Genomic DNA, 24,036 nt, shown 5'->3' with positions numbered 1-24,036 from the left:
AAACAAGAGGCATTCAGAAGCCACTTCAAATAAAACAAAACGATTACAACTTCATAAACTGTCAATCAAACAAAGCTAATTGTTAATCATGTTAGAGTACAGAAATTAAGTATACCCAAATACAAGACATGTTGTAGAAGCTTTTCATCCTGCACTCATCAGGACAATTTGTGGAAATATCAATGTAATGGTGATCAATATGAGAAGAGTGCACCACCTGGTGAAATACTGCCTCTAACTTTCTAGGATCATACATAAAAAATGGCCGTATCAGTAGAGCAGGGCAAAAGTGAGGACTGCAGATGCTGGAAATCAGAGTCTAAATTAGAGTGGTGCTGGAAAAGCACAGCAGGTCAGGCAGCATCCAAGGAGCAGGGAAATTGACGTTTCAGGCAAAAGCCCTTCATCAGGAATTCTGATATCAGTAGAGCACCAGAGGAAATAAATAATTAGAGAGGAGGATTTATTCTTAGTTACTGATATTTGTACACCAATGGTTCTGATTTTCTGACTGCTAAAATCAATGGACAGAATTTGCCACAATATGGCAGAATTGTCACAGCCCAGGAGGAGAACATTTGGCTCAGAGAGCCTTCACCGACTCTTCAAACAATTTCATTTCCCAGTGCTAATCTCCTGCTTTCTCCCCAAATCTTTGCACATTGTTTGTACCCAAATGAATAAAAAAAGTCCTCTTGAATGCTTCAATTGAACCACCTCCACCACATTTCCAGGTAGTTCATTCGATACCCTAACTAGTCACTATGAAAAAGAAAACATATTTTAAAAACTCTAAATCTATGACCTCTCTTTCTTATTTATTTTTTCAAGTGGGAAAAGCTTTGCCCTATCTACTCTACTCATGATTTTGATGGCATCAAATAAAATCTCCTCTCAGCCTTCATCTCTCCAAGGAGAACAGTGCCAAATTGTCCAATCTATTCTCCAAGCTGAGGTTTCTTAGTCCTGGAGCCATTCACGTAAATCGCTTCTGCAGTGCAGTTTCTCCAATGCAGTCACATTTTCCCTATAATGTGGTGCCCATAATTGTGCACAATTCCACTTATAATTCCTAGTTCCTCATCAATCATTATGGATTTTAATTCCCAATGTGAAATGGTATGACAAAGTAAAGAATTTGATGCAAGTTTGGATTTATGAATGGAGACTTGAAAATCCTTCTTTTGAAGAAATGAACAGAAAATTGGATTGTAAATTATAAGTGAACAAGTTTGATTTTCCACAAGGTGCTTCCAATATTTTGCACACAAAGCCTGAATAGGAAGATCTGCTTCCACAACTTTCTATGGAAAGATCAGCTACCTGGATGAATTGGTCTCCCTAGGAGTCATGGTATTGAAACAATGACAACTTTATAATAATTTCTATTATTTGAATAATTCTATTCATTGACACTTGTTCATATCAAAAGCCTAAGACCTTTGGAGAAGATTGAAGCATTTTACTCTTTTTTGGGATAAAGACATCACTGGCTAGGCCTGCATTTAATGCTCATCCCTAAATGCCCTTCCACAAGGTGGTGGTAAGCTTGAACTGCGGTAATCCTTGGGGTATAGAGATATCACAATGCTGTTAGGAAAGGAGTTGCGGGCATGTGTTGTCATTTCATCAGGTTAATACGTCATTTTCAGGTATGTCTGGTGATGCTCCTGGTTTGATCTCCACACACGTTATTGAACCAGGATTGATCTTACACCTCGATGGTAATGGTAGAGTCAGGAATATGGCAGGTCACATGGTTACAGATTGTAGTTGAATCCATTTCTGCTATTGCTGATTTCCAGTGTTTGAGTTACTAGATCATTTTAAAGTCTGTCTCATTTAGCACTGAATTTTTAAGATAACAGAATGTGTGTGTGTGTGTTCCCATGATAGGGCACAACCATCAAAAATGGCCATTGGGGTCCTTCTGGTCATGTGCACACAGACATACAATCCCTCCTGGTTGAAACTTGTCATTTATTTCCATATGAAAATGACCAACCTCACAATCAAGAGGAGCACAATATCTGATGAAATCACATCAGACAGCAAAAACGTGGAATTTTGAGAAAATGACATTTTACCCAGTAAGAACCTTCGTGGTCTTCCAGACTAGACACCATGAACAGAGTTGATAAGCCAGTTTCGCAATTTCCCCCTACATATTCCCTGCACATATTGTATGGCATTAGGCTTTGGGAGCTGCTCTTTGGCAGCCTGTAAGTTGACGAAAGTCTGAATAAAATTAATTGTCGATGTCACACTGCATCGTTGCATTGCTGGTCATATGCATTCACTGCTCCATCTAGCAATGGCATTGTTCATAAATGTAGCCTTAATATAAAATTATATTGAAATTGAAGATACTCCTAAGATATGCCATTAGCTGTAATGTGCTTTAGGACCTCCTGAGATTATGAAAGGCCTATATAAATGCTAGCCTTGTTTAAAGTTAGTAACCATGCAATGAATCATTTTTATCAAGTGGCAACATTTCAGATTTCAATCCATCTCGACAATTTAAGCTTCTGGAAGCTTCCAGGAAGAACTGGCACAGGTTTAATGAGTGTGACAGGATACTCAACTACCTGTTAAAAAAAGCATGTTTAGAATAGAGTGACATTAGTGAACCTGATGCAATATCATAGCACAATGATCACTGACAGCAAAGAAAATAAACTTCTTTTCAGCTAACAGTTTCCAGCTCCATTTTTGCATGAGATTTAAAAAGATCACGAGCACAAATAGTGAAAAGACTGATGATGACAATGCCTTTTCTGGTTGACTCTAACATTTCATTCATGCACACAATTACTTAGTTTCCATAAATTCTATTTAAACTCTTTGCAGTGAAAAGAGCAGATTTTAGGAATTTGGCACAGAACCTCATTACTTCCCAAGAGCCTTTGTGAGGAATTCTGATCAACCCAGCATAGTTTTATCACATTTAAAAGTGGTCCAGTCAGTGTTCAGCACCACTACCACCTTAAGAGGGATAGACTTTGAACACATCTGGTAACTTACAATTGATCGTCCCTGAAATGTTGCTGGAAATAAACAGATTGTATTTAGCAATAATCTGCAACCTCACGGCCTGGCACAATGCCCACGTTACTAATTCCATCAAGCCAGGGAACATTACCTAGTTCAATAAGAAGTCCATGACAGCATACTGGGAGCAACGCATATTGGAACGGAAATGCATAGTAAATAGTGAGAGTAGCATTTATTAGACAGAACCATGTGGCAATGGCAACAGTCAAAGCTCTGTAATCCTGCCTCACCAACTACTACATGGCATTAGACAATTACACAGCTACAGGAAGAAGAGACGCTATGCATATCCCAATATCAACCATAGCAGGCACCCGTGGACAAGAGTTGTTGAGTGGATGATTGTTCTTGATCTCCTCTCTTTCCACTATCAGAGATACTAACCTTCATACACTTGAATTCACTTCACATGACATTAAGAAACAGCTGAGTTCAATAGATACAACAAAGGCTATGGGGCCTGACAACATGCCAACCATAGTTATACCTTTCACCTTTGCATTTAAAGAGGTAATGGGACCAAACCCTCATAGTTATTAATACACATACAGGGGTATGGCTGCTGCTGCTGACCTCCAGTGCTCACCGTGACCATACTTGTAGGACTAGGAGAAGATCACATTGCTTGCACAAACTGGGCTATTGCTTGTGTCGTAAAGCAGAAGCTCAAATGTGCACTGTCGGTCCCTGGGCCGAGGGCAAAGATAATGTCACAGTTGTTTTTGCAATCCATTCATGGGATATGAGGATCATTGGCTGAATTAGCAATTGTTGACCAGCTCTAGTTACCTTAGAGAAGGTGCAGGTGATCTGCCTACTTGAACAGCTACTGTCCATCATTTGGTGTAGGTAGACCCACAATGCCATGAGTTCCAGGATTTTGACCCAGTGACAGTGAAGGAACAACAATACACTTTCAAGTCAGGATAGCGAGTGGCTTGGAGAAGAATTTGCAGGTGGTAATGCTCCATTGAATCTGCTGCCCTTGTCTTTCTAAATGAAAGTGGTTGTGGGTTTGGAAAGATCTGTTTAAGGATCTTTGATGAATTTCTGCTGTGCATCTTATAGATAGTACACACTGCAGCTGCTAAGCATGGTTAGTGGAGGGAGTGGATGCTTGTGGATGCAGTGCCAATCAAGTGTTGTTGGAGCTGCACTCATCCAGAAACGTGGGGAGAATTCCATCACACACCTGACTTGTGTCTTGAAGATCATGGACAGGCTTTGGGGAATCAGAATGTGAGGATTCAGAGTTCAGGATTCGCTGATCCCTAGCTTCTGACCCAATATTTTTGTCACTGTATTTGTATGGCTACTGCAGTTCAGTTTCTAGTCAACAGTAACTTCCAGGATGATGGTAGTGGGGGATTCAGTGATGGTAATACCATTGAATGTCAAAGGGCGATGGTTAGATTCTTTCTTGTTGAATTTGGCCATTGTCTGACAATTATGTGGCCCTAATGTCATTTTTAAAAATTTATTGCCCAGTATTTATTGCCCATCTCTAACTGCCCAGAGAATAGTTAAGAGTCAATCACATTGGTGTGGGTCTGGAGTCATATGTAAGCAGACCAGGTAAGTATAACAGATTACCTTCCCTAAAGGGCATCAGTGAAGCAGATACAGTTTTCCAACAATCGACAATGGATTCATGGTCATCATTCGGCTCTTAATTCCATATATTTATTGAATTCAAATTCCACCATCTGCTATGGCAAGATTAGAACCTGGGTCCCTGGAACATTACCTGAGTCTCTGAATTAACAGTCCAACTATAATGCCACTTGGCTATTGCCTACACCAATTTGCTACTTATTGTCATTTGCCACTTATCAGCCAACCTTCAATATTGTCCAGATGTTGTTGCATTTAGACAGTACTGCTTCAGGATATGGGAATGGTGCTGAACATTGGGCAAACATTGGCAAACATCCTCACTTCAGCCCAGATGACAGAAGGAAGGTTATTGATGAAACAGATGGTTGGGACTAGGACACTATCCTGTGGATCTCATGCAGAGATGCCTAGAGCTGAGAAAATTAACTTCTAATAAACACAATTGTCTTCCTTTGTGTCAGGCGTGACTCCAACCAGCAAAGAAATTTGCCCATATTTCCATTGAGTCGAGCTTTGCTAAAGCTCCTTGACGCAACATTCAGGCAAGACAGTCTTGATGTCAAGGCCAGTCACTTGCACCTCACCTCTAGAATGCAGCTGTTTTGTTCAGAGGTGGGACAGATTACAGACCAGACATTTAAGACAATATCCATATTGAGTTTATAGGTCATGCAATGTTGGATGTTCTCATTCATTTCAAAACTCGCAAGACCACTGCACATACATGGTGTCAAACTCCCCATTGAGACTGATAACTAAATGAAAGATATTCAATTGTGTAATTAGCTAATTGGAAGGATCACTCACAAGATTGCAAGTCTCAAAACTTCTACTGTAAAAAATAAAACTAAAAATAACGACATCTGAACACTTTTAAGTTGGCAACTTATACTCTGAACTACAGAAATGAAAATTTAACTGTACATACATCTGAAAACCCCACTTAGATCTATGCTTTATTTTGTCCCTTAAGTTTCCCTTTATTCTGTTCCCCTTCTTTAAGAACCAGTTAAAAGCTATTTCTCCGCTCCTGTTGTTGTTGCTTTCTTTCCTTTCAATCCCAGAGAGAAAACTCTTAATCTCAGAACTAACTTTCATGATGACCAACAAATTAAAGATTCTTCCCTCTGATCAAGCTGTGAGAGCCTTCTAATCTCTTTTAAATGTTCACAAAGTTGTTCTCTTCATTCACAGCATGAGTTCTCATCTATGATTAATATACTGATACCAGCATCTTTTCTACTGAAGTTATAAGGGTAGCTGCCTCCATCTTCCTGTTTGCGCTGCATCTCTCAGGGTCTTGCAGACTCGGCCCTCCACGAGGGTTCAGGATTCCAAGAAACCTGTACAGGTTTACTACAATGGTTTATTATAGAATCTTCTAAAGCATATCACTCTGATCCTTGTACTGTATTCAGATAGAAGTACTTGCAAACATCTTCTAAAATCCTAATTCCATTTTGTCTAGGAAATAAATAGGTTGGCAAATGTATAACTGCTTACAAATTTTGACATTCCTAACATCTGTAACTTGGAGAATGATGGACTAGCCACAGTGACTGGTGTGACTTCTTGGCGAGGGTGATGGTTTAGTTGCACTGTCAGTAAGCTAGTAACCCAAAGTCACTGATATATACTTAGGTCTTGGGTTCAAATCTCACCATGGTAGAGGGTTAATTTTTTTTTGTTTTGATCTGGAATTAAAAGTCTAATGTGTCAATTGTTGTAAATACCCTTTTGCTTCAACAATATCCTTAGAGAAGGAAATCTGCTAACAATAACTGGTCTGGCCTACTTGTGACTCCAAACCCATAGCATAGTGTTACAATTGGGCTTCATACAGCAATATCCTGCTCACTTATGCTCAGTTTAGGTTCCACCAGGATAACTCATTCTTTGGTCTCATCACAATCACGATCCATATATGGATAAAAGAACTGAAGTTAAGAGGTGAGGTAAGAATGATGTATCCTGATATCAACGTAGTGTTTCACTATGTATGACCGTGAAGAATCCCTGTTACATTAAAATCAAAGGGAGTGGGGCTGGGCAGGATTCCTGTCTCCATAAGACTTGCTTATTTCTATGCACCATCAACTCTCTACTTTGTTGCGAATGCTGCATGCATTCTGATAGAGTGCTTTTCATTCTGCCTTTTATGACATTATTGTGAAATTTGACCCTGACTGATTCTATGATTTGTTCCCGTTACTTTACATTTCCATTTACAACTTTTCTATTTCCCCTAACTTCCTCTTTCCCTGTCTATCTGAAAGCCCACTCAGCTCATCCCTGGCTTAAATCCTCCCCAATAGCGCAAGGAAATCTCTCTGCGCATATTAGTCCCATTTCTGTTAAAGTATGGCTGATCCATCTTGAAAAGTCTCATCTACCCTAGAAGTGGTCCCAGTACTCCAAAAATCTAAAACCTTCCCTCCTTTACCACTTTTCCAGGTACATGTTCACTTGCTCAATATCCTTATTTCTTTACATACCAGCACATAGTCCTGAAAATACTGCCTTAATTTTTTACTTTTCAATCTTTAGCCCAACTCCCTAAATCCTGCCTTTAGGACCTGATTTCTCTTACTATTTTTTTTGTTGATGCTAATGCAGACCATGATCTCTAGCACTTTCCCTCTAACACATCCTGCAGCTGGAATCAGGCATCTTGGATTCACATCTACGACCACAGACCTGCCTGTTTGTTCCCCAATCAAATTGCCTACCATTATAGCCCTTGTCCTACTCTTCCCCATCACCTGTGCAGCTGACCACCTGTAGTACCACAAACCTGGCTTACACTACAACTTTCTGATGAACCATTTCCCCCACTGTATCAAAGATGGAAAGCCAGAGAGTGAGTCTGCATTCTGTCTGTATACTGTCCACTGCTGCTCACTGTTTGGTCTCCTCCACACTGGGAGACAAAATGGACGGTGGGTGAGCATGTTGTAGAACACCTACGTTCTGTCTGTAAAAATGACCCTGAGCTTCCAGTTGCCTGCCACTTCAACATACCACCATGACTGCTACACCATTGTTTCTCTCTTGAGCCTGCTGAAGAGTTCCAACAAGCCTCAGAATAAGCTTGAAGAGCAATGTCTCATTTTCTGCTAGGGGTCCCTGCAGCCTCTCGGTTTCAACATCGAGTTTGACTTTAGTGCCTGATCACGTCCGTCTGTGTTTTTTACCCATCCCCATACCCTGGTGTGTCAGGACATGAGTGTACTTTCAGTACAGCCTATTCATTCTCTCTCACTCTTAGCTCTCATTACCACTTATTCACATATAACCATAGAGCAACATGGTGACTCTTAACAGCCCTCTGGGCAATTAGGGTTGGGCAATAAATGTTGGCCTAGCCAGAGATATCCTCATTCTGTGTATTTATAAAAATAAAATTCAACTTCTCTCCTGTCCTGACTTAATATCAACAACCCTCAGGTCCACTCACCTCTCTGTTTCTCTCGTTCTCTGTTTCTCTCATTTTCTCTCTCTCTCTCTCTTTCTCTCTCTCTCTGGGTTCCATCTTCAGCATAAATACCACCTTTTTCCAGTTGCTATCAGTTCTGATGATGAGTCACCAATATCAAAATGTTTACTCTGTTTTTCGCTCACAATTTGCTGAGAGACCTGCTGAGTTTCTCTATCACTTACTGCTTTTGCTTCCGATCTCCAGCATCTGTGCTTTTTTACTTCATTATAGACTCAGGGTTTCCTGCTTTACCTGCCTGGACCTTCTAGACTGCCGAGTAGTCACCCATTCCCTCTCTGCCTATATGTGGCCACTTCATTAAACATGTTATCCACAAAGCTATCAGCCTCATGGACACCCCAGAGATTCTCACCTCCATTTGAGTTCAAACCTCTGCAGCTGGACTTGCTTCTTGCACCTATGATCATCTAGGCTGGGTGAAGCATCCTTGTCTCCCCACGTGGCATAGGAAGGGAATTCTGCACAGCCGATTTGTCTTGCTGTGCCTTAAGCATATTTCAGATTAGTTTACTTTAAACTGGAGACAGGAAAGTAAAAAGTAAAATTACTCGCCAACCAGATCCAATGAATCTAGCTCTTTGCAAGCAGACACTTATATTAAATATTCACTGACCAACTTTGCCAATTTTTCTTCAAAGCTGGTTTCAATGTTAGCAATGCGATGGACCAATTTCCTTTTGCCTGGATGAGGTTGGCACCAGTAATGCCCAAGTTACTTGGCACCACCCAGGACAATAGAATCCACATGATAGGTACCCCAGACACCAGTTTAAACATTTCCTCCTGCCGTCAGTGATCCACAGTGGGAGCAATCTTTATGATATACAAGATGCAACATTAACAGCTTATCAAGGCTCCTCCAATAGCACCTTCCACATCCTCAAACTCTAGCATCTATGTGGACAAGGGAAGTAGATGAATGGGAACACCATCACCTACAAGGTCCCCTCCTAGCCACATACCATTCTGACTTAAAACTATGTCACTGTCCTTCACTGTTGCTGCAATAAAATTGTGAAACTCCCTTCCTAAGCATTATAGCCATATCTACATCACATGGGCAACAACTCAATAACCCCCTTCTCAAGGGCATTTAGGGTTAAGTCTAGCCACTGATGTCCACATCCCATGAAACAATTTACAAAAATCAGATCAAGTTATGTAACTTTCCTGTTTTCTCCATTTTATCTCAAATTAATGAATTAATTCACCCAAGACATAACAAATTCACAATTTCATAATGTAGCAATGAGCATAAAAGTACCCAATCAAGTGACTTATCAACAGTTGAATTACACTAGAGCTGACACAATATTACAGCAGTACAAGTCATTTTCATAAATTAGTCAACAACACTTTGAATTTGAAAGCTTAATTAAAAATACAACACAGTAGTTCTTGTATAATAAATTATTACACAAAATAAACAAGAGTAGGAATTTGGCAAGAAATCCTTAATAATATTATTTTAACAATTGATTTTTTTTCAAAATAACCTCTGCCAGTCTCCTTTAATCCCATTGGCAATACCCAGAGGTGTTACACAATGTCAGAAGAAACATTAAGATCATGTCATAATGTATGATGGAAGAATTATCATTGCCATTATATTTTCTGCAGCAATTTTTTCCATTATATTCCCTCTGGTAAAAATTGTATTATCCCCACTTGTTTCTCAGCAATTTCTAATTTGAACCATAGTAAGTGAAATAGATGAACTGTGTATCTATTGTCACAGTAGTATATGGAACACTGTGGACTAGTTATTTTGCATAAAATAACTCAAGTACAATTTGGTATACTTCCTACCACATTACAGTCCTATTTCATTTTTCTGTTATTTTTCATGAGTTTGAAAATAATTAGTTTAGCCTTAATGAGTTATGTAACAGTCCCCATCCACAGTATAGATTTAGCATAATAAACAAAACTTTTAATATCTATAAGTATTACTGTAATTTGTATGGATTTTGCATTATGTAGCAAATTCATGGTTTGTTAATTTTAATTAAATGTTTGTCTTATTATCCATGCTTCATGCATGTTTCATTCATGCTGCATTAAATGTTTATAGCTCCAACAACTCTGGCTCAGAGCTTATGAGCTGGAAGCCCAAACTATGTATAAATCAGACAGGGGCAAGTTACCTGGCTTTGGAAGGTGATGGTCTAGTGGTATGCACATGGTGCTATTAGCTCAGCAACCCAGGTTCTGGGGGCCTGGGTTCAAATGCTGCCATGACCAGTTGGAATTCAATAAAGACCCAGAATTAAGCACCTACTGGTGACTGTGAATGATTGCCAGTGGGACAACCCATCTGGTTCACGAATGCCCTTCTCTTCAGGGAATGAAACTGCCATCCTTGTCTGGCCTAGATGTGACTCCAGACACATGTCAATAATAATTAACTCTTAACTGCCCTCTGGGATGGATGATAAATATGATACACTCATCCTGTGGATTTTTTTTAAAATTCTTGTGCCATGTCGTGGTTGCACCACTGATGCCAGTGTCTTCTGATTTGATCAGTGATCAGCAAAAGGAGTGTGTGACTGTGAATGAGACAGGTACAGGGACACAGAGGGTTAGGAGCACTGGACCTTTTCAACTGTCCAATAGGTCTGCGGTTCTTTCTGCTTGTTTGGTTGAGAATGAGGGTAGTAGGGTGGATGAGAGAACTGTTCATAGCACAATGATGGAGCAAGTTCAAGTTGGGGGAACAAAAAGGAATATGGGTTACTTTGATTCTTGGGGGATGTGGAGTAAAAACATTGATTTTGTCACCCTCCGCCAGGTTGGAAGGTTTGAACTATAGGGAAAGGCTGAATAGGCTGGGGCTGTTTTCCCTGGAGTGTCAGAGGCTGTGAGGTGATCTTATAGTGGTTTATAAAATCATGAGGGCATGGATAAGATAAATAGACAAGGTCTTTTCCCTGAAGTAGGGGAGTCCAGAACTAGAAGGCAAAGATTTAGGATGAAAGGGGAAAAATTTAAAAGGGACCTAAGGGGCAATGTTTTCACGCAGAGGGTGGTATGTGTATGGAGTGAGCTGCCAGAAGAAGTGGTGGAGATGGGTACAATTACAACATTTAAAAGGCATCTGGATGTGTATATGAATAGGAAGGGTTTAGAGGGTAATGGGCCAAGCGTTGGCAAATGGGATTAGATTCATTTAGGATATCTGGTCAGCATGGATGAATTGGACTGAAGCGTCTGTTTCTGTGCTGTACATCTCTATTAAAATTGTTTTATAATCACACCTTCATTGAATAAACAATCTCCCCATCTGCTTTTGATTTGCACTTCACAAACATTATCCAAAAATGCAAATTTAAATTTTAGTCTCAAGCATTCCATTGTGCACATTGATTGCTTGTAATGTAAACAAAATAATTATCATGATAACAAGAATCTGAAGTTCATATTTGTCAAACATATTCAATAGTAAATTCTGAAGACAACATATCACATTCGCCAAATTCTAACCCTGAACTGTAAGTATACAAGGGCACAGGCTGTCACGTAGAAGGGAGGCTTTTCTTTGAAGGTGACTTTTATTGTGGCTTTCCAGCAGAAATCCATTCCCAATGTAACATGAAACATTTAGTTGTCCACTATAAATTGGATCAGGCCACATATCTCAGAGTTCCTTATCAAAGCAAATTTTAGGAACTCTCTGTGCCATGGTGTGTGAGGGCATAACATGATGATTCACTGTTATGGATGTGAGGACTAGAGTCATTAGGACCTTGTTATTTACTGAAGACAATGCAGAAGGACACAGCAGGTAGAACAGCTTCAGCCAGCCCTACAAGAACAACAACCCCCAGCAGCTGTGGTCTAACCTTGAGAAGGAGAAGCAAGAGGACAAGATTCACTGAAGAAATGCAGAAAAATGATCAGCTTCTGTATTTATTGACCTCCCTTCATTTTTATTAAGTGTCTGCAAGTCAACCTGGATGACCATGAAAGGATGTTCACCCGATCATCACCGAACTGTGCCATATACTGGAGCAGGACCTACACTCCCAGGGAATAGGTGACAATCCTATCCCATCCCATTAGCCGACAAGGTGAGAGCGGCTCAGAATTTTGATGCTAGCTGCACATTTTATGGAGAAACTGGGGATCACTGTGGAATCTCACATGAATACATCTGGGATGTTACTGATGCCATTTTGACTAGGATACACCTCATCATATATTGTCCCAGAATCACAGAGTTGTTACCGTTCAGAAGGAGGCCATTCAGCCCATTAGGATCTCACTGCATTTTGGCTTGGTGCCAAATTTCTGCATTTTCACCATAACCCTGCTCCTTTTTCTCCACTTACACAATCATCTCCTGAATGCTTCAAATAAATCCTCTTCCACCATCCTTCCAGGCAATACATTCCAAACCCAGGCTGCTCACAGTGTGAAAAAGGTTTCTCCTCAAAAGAATTTGCTTATTTTGCAAACACTTTATAACTGTGCCCTGTGGTTCTTGATGTTTTTGTGAGCAGGAAGAGTTTTTTCCTCTTCTGTTTGTACAGTTGCCTCAAGATCTTGAAATCATTTATCAAATCTTTCCTCCCCTTCGCCTCTACAAGAAAAGCAGACCCATCCTCTCCATCTCTGGAACTGTCTGCACTCTCTCCGAAGCATTCACATCTTTACTAAAGTGTGACACCCAGAAGTGCACACCGTGCTCCAGCTGAGGTCTAACCAGGATGGTATATAGATTCAGTATAACCTCCCTGATCTTGTACTCTTTGCCCTATTAATGAAGTGTAGCCATACTGTCTGCTTTATTAACAGCTCTCTTTATCTCTCATGCCACTTTTCATGTCTTTTGCACATTTACACCATGTATTTCTGCTCCAATGCTTCCTTTAGAATTGACCCATTTATTTTATTTTCACTCCATGTTCTTTATACCAAAGTAAATCATCCCACACTTCCACATATTGAAGTTCATCTGCCATCCATTAACCCACTTCATCAATATCATTTTAAAGTCTGACACAGTCCTCCACACAGTTCATATTTTTCCAAGTTTTGTGCCATTCATAAACTTTGAAACAGTTATTGTAAATCAGGGTAACTTTAAAACTGAATTTTCATACTATTTACTGCATTGCATGAGATCACATGTAACTTCTGTTACAACAGTAACTATTTTTCCAAATTTCTAGTGAATCAAGACAAAAGGAAGGTATAAGTCACAAGGATCACCAAGGTCACAATGCTTCATTGAACTGATTTCAAAGATTTATCTGAAACCAAATGGTTTCTATTATCAACTGTTTGGGAAAACACAAAGTTTTGTTCTCTGAGAGAAAGATGAACTAACCTTCATTTGAAAGAGGGCACAAGGACAACATTTGGCCTGATATTATGTGTAGCTGCCTCATGATCACTGGCCAAAAGGTTTCAGACCAAGTGCAAATTACCAGACCTTTGGAATATTAATACATATCAGCAGGTGCACAGGGGCAGAATGCAGCCAGGGAGCTGACTTCCCCAGGTGGAAGCTGAACCAGAGGAAGAGGAGGAGGACACAGGGCAGAATTTGCTAACACCTCAGCTAGAGACCAGAATGTTCCCTTCACAACATCAATGACATGAACACATTCTATGCCAACAGCTTGTTTGTCTTCTGGCATCAATCAACATTCGCGATTGTCATGGCTGTTTGCTTTCTTTTCTTAATTAACAAGTATACGTATCTAAACTTCTGCTTATTAACAAATTTAATAAGTGATCTGAAATTATTTATGAATAGTCATAAAGAATGCTCCCAAAATCTAACATTGTTCCCTGTATACTAAGGTCTACATCATTTATACATATCAGAAAGAAACAAGGATCCGAGAATAATCCCTGGAGAACTCCAATACAAACATTTCTCCAGTTCTAGACAGTTCCTTTTATCCACATCGCTACTGTCCCTTTTCTTTAATTCATTCACAGGATGAAGGCTTCACAGGCCAGACCAGCATTTATTGCCCATCCCTAATTGCCCAGAGAGCAGTTAGGAGTCAACCACATTGCTGTGAGCCTGGAGTCACATGTAGGCCAGACCTGGTAAGGATGGCGGTTTCCTTCCCTAAAGGACATTAGTGAATCAGATGGATTCATGCTCATCATTAGACTTTTAATTCTCAGTTTTCTTAATTGAATTCCAATTCCACCATCTCCTGTGGCCGAATTCAGAAGATTACCTGGGTCTCTGGATTAACAGTCCAGTGATAATACCACTTAGGCCATTGCCTCTCCATGACCTACCATTTTCCTGGTGAGTCTGTTGAGTGGCACTATTTTAAAAACCTTTTAGAAGTCCATCAACACAACATTAACTGCCTCGTCTTCATCAACACTGTATATTACCTCGTTTAAAAAACTAGTGTGTCAATTAGATATGATTTTCTCTTAACAAACCCATGCTAGCAACTTCCATATGGGCCCACAATTATCCATGTAACTATTCATTCCTTCCCAATAAATTGTTTCCCCTTGACAATGATAGTCCTGCTTTAAGGCAGTGGAATTCTTCAACATCACTGGTTTCTGATAACTTATAAATGAGTCACATTAGACTCAACATTTTAATTCTGTTTCTCATTTTACAGATCTGCTGAGTTTCCCAAATATTCTCTGTCATCGTCTGTCTTCATAACCATCAAGTCAACAAGAACGTTGGATATTTTCCTCTTGATGTTTCCATTATCTATAACTCTTTAATACAGTTTGTTCTTCTGTAACACAAATTCGCTGTAACATGATTGACAAAATGGAGACACTGCTTCTAAAGTGCAAACTTTTAAAATGTGTGCTGGCTGTAATGTGATTACATCGCCAACACTTTAAGCCCTCTTTCTTAAGCACAATTTTTCTATAATGCAGGGTTACACAAGAATGCAACCATAGCGTATTAGATGAATTACCTGTATTCCAGAGTGCATGCAGACAGTTAAATCACTTTGAATTATCTGACTTTCTCTATAATAGCATTGTATCTGCAAGCGGCCATGTTTTGTGCAGCTTTTCACAGCAGACTGCTACACTATGAGGGACATAGGACACACGTGCTGCCCATTATATACCTCCCAGCCTGGAATGGCAGAGCAATCCCTTGAAAATCTGGAACATAGAATGAACCATTCCCATCCGAGATGTGTGAATCATCACAGGTTTGGTTCTCTCAAGATCCAAATTGAACTGTCTGATACTGAAAGAGAAGACACATGATTCAATGAACATAATGTTCAAATGGATTTTACACGCAAGCATGCACAATGATGCAAAGGGACAACATGGGATTTAGTGTGGAGTAACCTGAGCTCATGTTGAAAAGTCATAAAAACTACTGGTGTCAGATTTCTGACCAACAGAATGACCAGTATTACGGTCATCTCCAATATGAATTCAGATCTTACCAGATCAAAACCACCATACACCAGTATGAGCCAATAGATCTGGATCTGGTTTCACACAAGTTTCGTATTGATTGATATGGATCTTGTTATAGGAGCTCCACTTCAGCTCTGTAGAAAAGTTATTAAACTCGAAAGTTTCTGTTTCCATGGATGTTGGTGGACCTACAGAGTGACTCCAGTATGTTTCATTTTTATGCCAGCCCCCTTGAGTTTAACAGTTCCAATGAGTTTATCCATCTTTTTATGCATACTCATGTCTGCTTTTGACAATCCCAGCGGGGACCTGACCGCTGCCAAAGATCCTGGAAGTATATCGAGAAGGACAACCCACATCTCCAGTTGATGGCACAGTGACTCAGTGGTTAGCACTGTTGCCTCATAGTGCCGGGGACCTGGGTTCGATTCCAGCCTTGGGGGACTGCCTGTGTTGAGTTTGCACATTCTCCCTGTGCCTGTGTGGATGTGCTCTGGTTTCCTCCCAGAGTCCAAAGATGTGCAGGTTAGATGAATTGGCCATGCTGTTAGGTGCATTAGTCAGAGGGAAATGAGTCTGGGTGGGTTACTCTTCGGAGGGTTGGTGTGGACTTATTAGGCCGAAGGGCCCATTTCCACATTATAGGGTATCTAATCTATCTAAAGTTTAGACTTTCTCCTACCAAGTCTAAAATGCACAAGCTATGATTTCAATCCCTCTCTGCACAATTGAGAACAGCATGAAGGCAACTGAACTTTAACATGCACTATTACCATTGTGAACTACAAATGTGTAAAGAGTAACCCCCTACCATGCTATTGTGGAGCAATTGTAACAATGCGATGACATTTTTGGAAAATTTGAATCGCAGTATCCACTCAGACAGTTTAGCAAGAACAAAGGATTCTGTCATAGTTCCCAAGTCACTCCAGTTCTTTCTCCCCTTTTCCTTTCTCCAACTCCTTCTTGAGGTGCTCCCCCACCCCAAACATCTGGTGGCAAGAGATGTGCCAACATGCCAATGAAGTCGTGAAAAATTCCAAAGATTAAAATAAGCAAGGACATTTTTTTAATACCGGAGCAATTCCCTCTGCACAGTCCAGGCAAAGGGGCAGTTGTTTCAGGGGAAAAAAACAAAGAACTGAGGAAGCTCAGAATCAGGAGGCAATCAGAAACAAAATCAGAAAGTGTTGGAAAAACTCAGCAGGTCTGGTAGTGTTTGTGGGGAGAAAGCAGAGTCCAGTGACCCTTCTTCATGATAGTCCTTTATGTCTGAGTGGTGAAGGAGATTCATAACTCAGCTTCGTTGTATTTATACCTTGACATTCTCACTATGGTGACACAAAGGTGCCAGGACAAACAGCATAAAAGCATCATGGCTGCGCCAGGATGGCAGACATTCCTAAGTGACCTTCTGGCCGGACATTCCTGAAGTGTTATCCCTCACTGACACATTCAGCATCCACAGGGTCATATACAAGAAGCTGGTCATGCCTGCAGCACTGAGAATCCTGATAGTCTTGCAAACCATGCAAAATGATAGTCTTTGCTAAATGCGGTCCATTTCCAAGTCATGCTGTGCCCAAGATGAACTGCTGTTATAGTTCAAAGTCACAGTCCATCCAAGCTTTGAAATGTATTGTTTTTCCTTCAATCTCGCTGGATTAAAATCCTGGAACTCCCTCCCTAATAGCATTTTTTGAGTGTGCCTACATAACGTGGACTGCAATAATTCAAAAATGCAGCTGAACACCACATTTCTCCAGGGTGATTAAGAATGAGCAAGTAAATATTCATCTTGTGCCCAAGTTCCATGCATATTTTTTACTTGAAAACAGAAAGCAGGTAACAATTTGACTATATCATAGGTGAATGTTAATGGTATAAACCGTACCATCCATATGTTAAATCCATTTGTCTCAGTAAGAGCTGTGTGATGAAAAGTTGGAAGTGATTTCGTCAAAAATCCTGAGTCCCACTAATTTTTAACAATTATTCAGCCTAAATCCAAGAGGTTTACCTGTTCAATGAGTGTGTTTTTGATGCAAATTTTAGTTTGTTGTCATTCCCAGCTCACCAGTATTTTGCATGCAGGTTTAGTGATGTCCATTTGTCCTGGAAGATATTACTTCCTAAATGAAAAGATTATGTGTGAATTGGAAGTGACGAGTAGAGATTTTGTGCAATATTCAAAGTGTTTAAAAACAATAACACTGTTGGTAGGAAACTCTAGTGTAAGTGACATAATGTATCATGACTGTATCAAGGAGAACAAAGGGGCACAGCCCCAAAGTTAACATGACCTGAATGGTACATTGATAAAATTAGATTTACAGCAAATGTATTTCTGACACAGACTACCAACCATAGACTTGGAGAGTACTTCCATTGTGTTTAACAGAGTATTATTCCTATGACTTGATTTTACTGTTCTTTAAATCTATTTGTAGGTTACTATTTTTGGACTACATGAAAGTGATGATTTCCTTTCATATTAGTCACCTAGTGAATTTAAGTTTGTTTCAATTTGTAACACTGGATGAAGATACTTAAGCAGCGAAGAGAAAAGCTCACAACTCAAAATCCAACCTTATTTGAATTCAAATATGAAAGCTAAGAATAAAGTCAAGATCTGGCTTGATATCTTATAAAGTCATAGAGTCATAGAGCACAGAGGGAACAGGAGAATCGACGTTTCGGGGATAAGCCCTTCTTCAGGAGGGCTTATGCCCGAAACGTCGATTCTCCTGTTCCCTGGATGCTGCCTGACCTGCTGCGCTTTTCCAGCAACACATTTTCAGCTCTGATCTCCAGCATCTGCAGACCTCACTTTCTCGCCATAGAGTCATAGAGATGTACAGCACAGAAACAGACCCTGCAGTCCAACTTGTCCATGCCAACCAAATATCCCAACCTAATCTAGTCCCATTTGCCAACAGTTGGCCCATATCCTTCTAAACCCTTCCTATTCATATACCCATCCTGATGCCTTTGAAATGTTGTAATTGTACCAGCCTCCACCACTTTGTCTGGTAGCTAATTCCACACAAACACCATCCTCTGTATGAAAAGGTTGCCCCTTAGGTCTCTTTTAAATCTTTCCTTTCTTATCCTAAACTTATGCCCTCTAGTTCTGGACTCCCCCATCCAAGGGAAAAGACCTTGTCTATTTACCCTATCCATGCCCCTCATGATTTTATAAACCTCTATAGGGTCACCCCTCAACTTCCGACACTCCAGGGAAAACAACCTCTCCCTATAGTTCAAATCCTCCAACCATTGCGATATCCTTGTAAATATTTTCTGAACCCTTTCAAGTTTCACAACATCCTTCCAATAGGAAGGAGACCAGAATTGCACACAATATTCCAAATGTGGCTAACCAATGTCCTGTACAGCCACCACATGACCTCCCAACTTCTATACTTAATGGTCTGACCAATACAGGAAAGCATACCAAATGCCTTCTTCACTATCCTATCTACCTGTGACTCTACTTTCAAGGAGCTATGAACCTGCACTCCAAGGTCTCTTTGTTTAGCAACACTCCCCAGGACCTTACCATTAGGTGTATGAGTCCTGCTCTGATTTGCCTTTCCAAAATGCAGCACCTCGCATTTATCGAAATTAAACACCATCTGCCATTCCTCAGCCCATTGGCCCATCTGATCAAGATCCTATTATACTCTGAGATAACCTTCTTCACTGTCAACTACACCTCCAATTTTAGTTCATCTGCAAACTGACTAACTGCACCTCCTATGTTCACATACAAATCATTTATATAAATGATGAAACGCAGTGAACCCAGCACCGATCCTTGTGGCACACCACTGGTCACAGGCCTCCAGTCTGAAAAACAGCCCACCACCACCACCATAGAGGTTTACAAGATGGAAACAGACTTTTTAATCCAAACAATTCATGTCGATCATAATCCCAAACTAAGCTGGTCCCACCTCCCTGCTCTTGCCCATATCCCTCCAAATCTTTCCTATTCATGTATCTATCCAAATGTCTTTTAAATGTTGTAATTGTACCCACATCCATCACTTCCTCAGGAAGTTCATTCCATATGTGAACCACTCTCTGTGTAAAAACATTGCTATCCATGTCTTTTTTAAACCTCCCTCCTTGCACCTTAAAAATGTGCCCATCTTGAAATCCCCCATCCTAGGGAAAAGTTAGCTACTATTAACTCTATCTGTACCCCTCATTATTTTATAAACTTCTATCAGGTCACATCTCAACCTCCCACGGTCCATTGAAAACGTTCCAGTCTATCCAGCCTTTCCTTATAACTGAAACCTTCCCTACCCAGCAACATCCTAGTAAGTCTCTTCTGAACCCTGTCCAGCTTAAATATATCCTTCCTATAACTGGGTGACCAGAACTGGACACAGTATTTCCGAAGAGGCCTCACCAATGTCCTGTACAACTTCAGCCTGGATTTACCAACTCCACAGGTCATCCAACTGTAACATGTGTTTCGTCAACGTAAATTCATTGTAAGGCAATTAATAAACTGGGCACACAGCTTCTAAAACGCAAACTTGTAAAACGTGTGTTGCCTGTAATTTAATTACAGCGCCAACACTTTAGACACTGTTTTTAAAGTGCAATTTTTCTATAACACATGGTTGAACAAAAATGCAACTATTGCATCATAGAAGAACTGATGCTTTTTACTTTTGTTTGGTTTCAATGTCAGTTTTCTTAACTTCAATACTTGCTTTTGCATTGGAAACCCAAACATTCACAAGTTAAATACATTTGCGTCAGCAGGTGCTCAGTGACAAAAAGATGGAAGCAATGTTTTTTTTTAAATCCCACTATAAAATACACAAACCTCATATGCATCTAATAATTGCTATGACGTTTTCTAAAATCCCTTCATTTTTAGTGAATTTCAGCCTAACTAAGAGGTATATGCATCAAATGAATGTATTGCCATAGGTTATGGTAATCCCCAGCTCATTATTATTTTGCTATTGTTACATTTAAGACTCACGTCATTGTTATTCAAATAACTGACTCTTATTTTCTTGAAGAATAGTAAGTGAGAAATTAGACTTGGTCATTATATTTAGTGATATATAAAGATATATTTCATCCAATTGGAACTGAAGCTCAACGAAGTGACACAACCTTTGAAACAAGCAACAAACCCAACGCTAATTAAGAAATATTTTGCTATAATTACCATGTGATAGCAATTTAATTTTCCTCAAGGGTTCCAAAATTCTTGAGGAAGTTCAAAACCACACATTACAGGTCAATTTGGTATCTACTTTACTCAAGGCACGTTCATCAGCAAGGCTGGTCCAGAAAATATCAATTGGTCAATGTTCATTTCTCAGTCCAAGGCCTACAGATTGTTGTACATTTGTATACTATGCAAGTGCTAAATTCCAGAAAGTCACAAATCAATCAATGACATATTAGCAAGCTAATAATGAAGATGTTCGTCTCTCAATTGAGCCTAGTTTACATGATGGACAAGGATTCTTCCCACTTTGCAGGATGTAAACTTTCCATCCCAACAAAAGGAGCAGGATAGATAGGTTTGAAGTTCAATGTCATCAGTGGCTTATCAAGATAAATTTTCAATTTGCTATCCTGATATTAAACTGGCAGCAATGATCGTATGATGGCACAGTGGCTCAGTGGTTAGCACTGCTGACTCACAGCACCAGCGTCCTAGGTTTGATTCCAGCCTCAGGTGACTGTCTGTGTGGAGTTTGCACGTTCTCCCTGCATTTGTGTGGGTTTCCTCTGGGTGCTTTGGTTTCCTCCTGCAGGCCAGGTGAATTGGCTATGCTAAATTGCCCATAGTGTTAGGTGCATTAGTCAGAGGGAATGGGTCTGGGTGGGTTACTCTCTGGAGACTCAGTGTGGACTTGTTGTGCCGAAGGGCCTGTTTCCACATTGTAGGGCATCTAATCATATAGCTATTATGTAAGTGGTTCAATTTAGTTGCAAACCTGGATTTACATATGGGCAGCAAGTTGCAAAGCTGCCACTACAGATGTTGTGACAGAAAAGGTGTTCAGCATTGGCCTGGAACCAATAAGCACTTCCATTGAAGATCCTAGAAGCCCTTAGTCTTATAAAGGAACCAGGAGGTAAGTAGAGTTCCGAGAAGTAGCATGAAGGAAAATAACGAATTTGGTTTTTTTTTCAAAGGGTTGGATTTCTTGATGTGATTATCAGAGGAATTTTCTCTGATTTCTTTTTTTTCAAAAGAAATAGCAGTGCCAAAATAAGATTTCATAATACTCGCATTCAAAACCTAGGTGATCAACTTGTCTCAGGGTGTTATGGGAGATTTGCAGTTGAAGCCAACCTTTGACTGGCATTTACAGTTCGATGTTTTCCAGATGGCAGATGTCAGTTTTGCCTGAGTCCTCAGGCCCAGGAATGAAGCATGATTTCAGCAGATTTCAATCTGTAATAGCTGTTTACATTCCTAACATCCTTACTTTTAATTCTAAAGAGCATTCTTAATTTTAAATAATCCAACCCACGGAATTTGTCCATCTGTCCAAACTTATTTTTTTTTATTTGTCTGCTGCTTGCTGCCTTATGTCAGCAGTTAGTAGAATTTTCTAGACATTTTGTGGGAAACAAGTTCCAAAGATTTATGCATTTATTGTTTTATCTTTTAATCGGTATTGGTGCCTGCAATAACAATATTCCTTTATTTCTTGAAGGATTTTATTGTGGTTAGATAGGAATCTTTCTATTTCAAAGTAATTAAACATTTTCTATTCCGCAAAAGTTCTGGAACAAACTTGCACCACCAGTTATCCCAATTCCAATTACTTTACAGTTTAAGGTATTAGTTCTTCAGCAGCGAGCAATGCAACTTCTGTTGTTGTAACTCCAATTTATCTCCACTGATTTCTTTACTCCTTTATGGTGTATTGAATATTGCTTGCATTTAAAGAAAATTAGTCATTCAAATAGCAAATATTTCAACTTATATGATCATAAATCAAGAGCATGGCTGCTGAATTTTGGTTGTGCCCTTCAGTCAATCTCTTCAACAGTATAAGATATGTACACCATATAAGGAAATATGTGTAAATTGAGAAGGAACATGTTAACATGTAAAATGCAACCAATTATGTATTTGAAAGACTAACAATTAAATTTTTAAGGAATTGTGACACTGTAAATTGACTTAAAATTAATCATTTCATTGAAAATGTCTTTCATGAAGTCTTTCTACCGATAAGGTGAAGCTCTATCTGATTTGATTTAATTTGATTTATTGTCACGTACCTAGGTATAGTAAAAAGCTTTGTTTGCGAGCAGTACAGGCAGATAGAGTCATCGAGATGTCCAGCATGGAAACAGACCCTTCGGTCCAACCCGTCCAAACCGACCAGACATCCCAATCCAATCTAGTCCCACTTGCCAGCACCCGGCCCATTATCCCTCCAAAACCTTCCTTTTCATATACCCATCTAAATGCCTCTTAAATGTTGCAATTGTACCAGCCTCCACCACTTCCTCTGGCAGCTCATTCCATACACATACCACCCTATGCATGAAAACGTTGCTCCTTAGATCCCTTTTATATCTTTCCCCTCTCACCCTAAACCTATGCCCTCTAGTTCTGGATTTCCCCACCCCAGGGAAAAGACCTTGTCTATGTATCCTATCCATGACCCTCATGATTTTATAAACATCAATATGGTGATCCCTCGGCCTCCGACGCTCCAGGGAAAACAGCACCAGCCTATCCAGCCTCTCCCTATAGCTAAAAACCTCCAACCCTGGCAACATCCTTGTAAATCTTTTCTGAACCCTTTCAAGTTTCACAACATCCTTCCGATAGGAAGGAGACCAGAATTGCATGCATATTCCAAAAGTGGCCTAACCAATGTCCTGTACAGCTGCAACATGACCTCCCAACTCTTGTACTCAATACTCTGGCAAATAAAGGATGCATATTAAACACCTTCTTCACTATCCTATCGACCTGCAACTCTACTTTCAAGAAGCTATGAACCTGCATTCCAAGGTCTCTTTGTTCAGCAGCACACCCTAGGACCTTACCATTAAGTGTCTAAGTCCTGCTGAGATTTGCTTTTCCAAAATGCAGCACCTCACATTTATCTAAATTGGCCCATCTGATCAACATCTCTTTATAGTCTGAGGTAACCTTCTTCACTGTCCACTACACCTCAATTTTGGTGTCATCTGCAAACTTACTGACTATACCTCCTATGTTCACATCCAAATCATTTATTTAAATAATGAAAAGTAGTGGACCCAGCACCAATCCTTGTGCTACTCCACTGGTCACAGGCGTCCAGTCTGAAAAACAACCCTCCACCACCACCCTCTGTCTTCTACCTTTGAGCCAGTTCTGCATCCAATGGCTAATTCTCCTTGTTTTCCATGAGATCTAACCTTGCTAACCAGTCTCCCATGGGGAACCTTATCGAGACCCTTAC

Source organism: Chiloscyllium plagiosum, unplaced genomic scaffold (genome assembly GCF_037043375.1).
Source record: "Chiloscyllium plagiosum isolate Xiang-an unplaced genomic scaffold, Cpla_swu_hap1 HiC_scaffold_1, whole genome shotgun sequence".
Lineage (NCBI taxonomy): Eukaryota > Metazoa > Chordata > Chondrichthyes > Orectolobiformes > Hemiscylliidae > Chiloscyllium > Chiloscyllium plagiosum.
The sequence above is the reverse complement of the archived record's forward strand: the minus strand, read 5'-3'. Positions refer to the sequence as shown.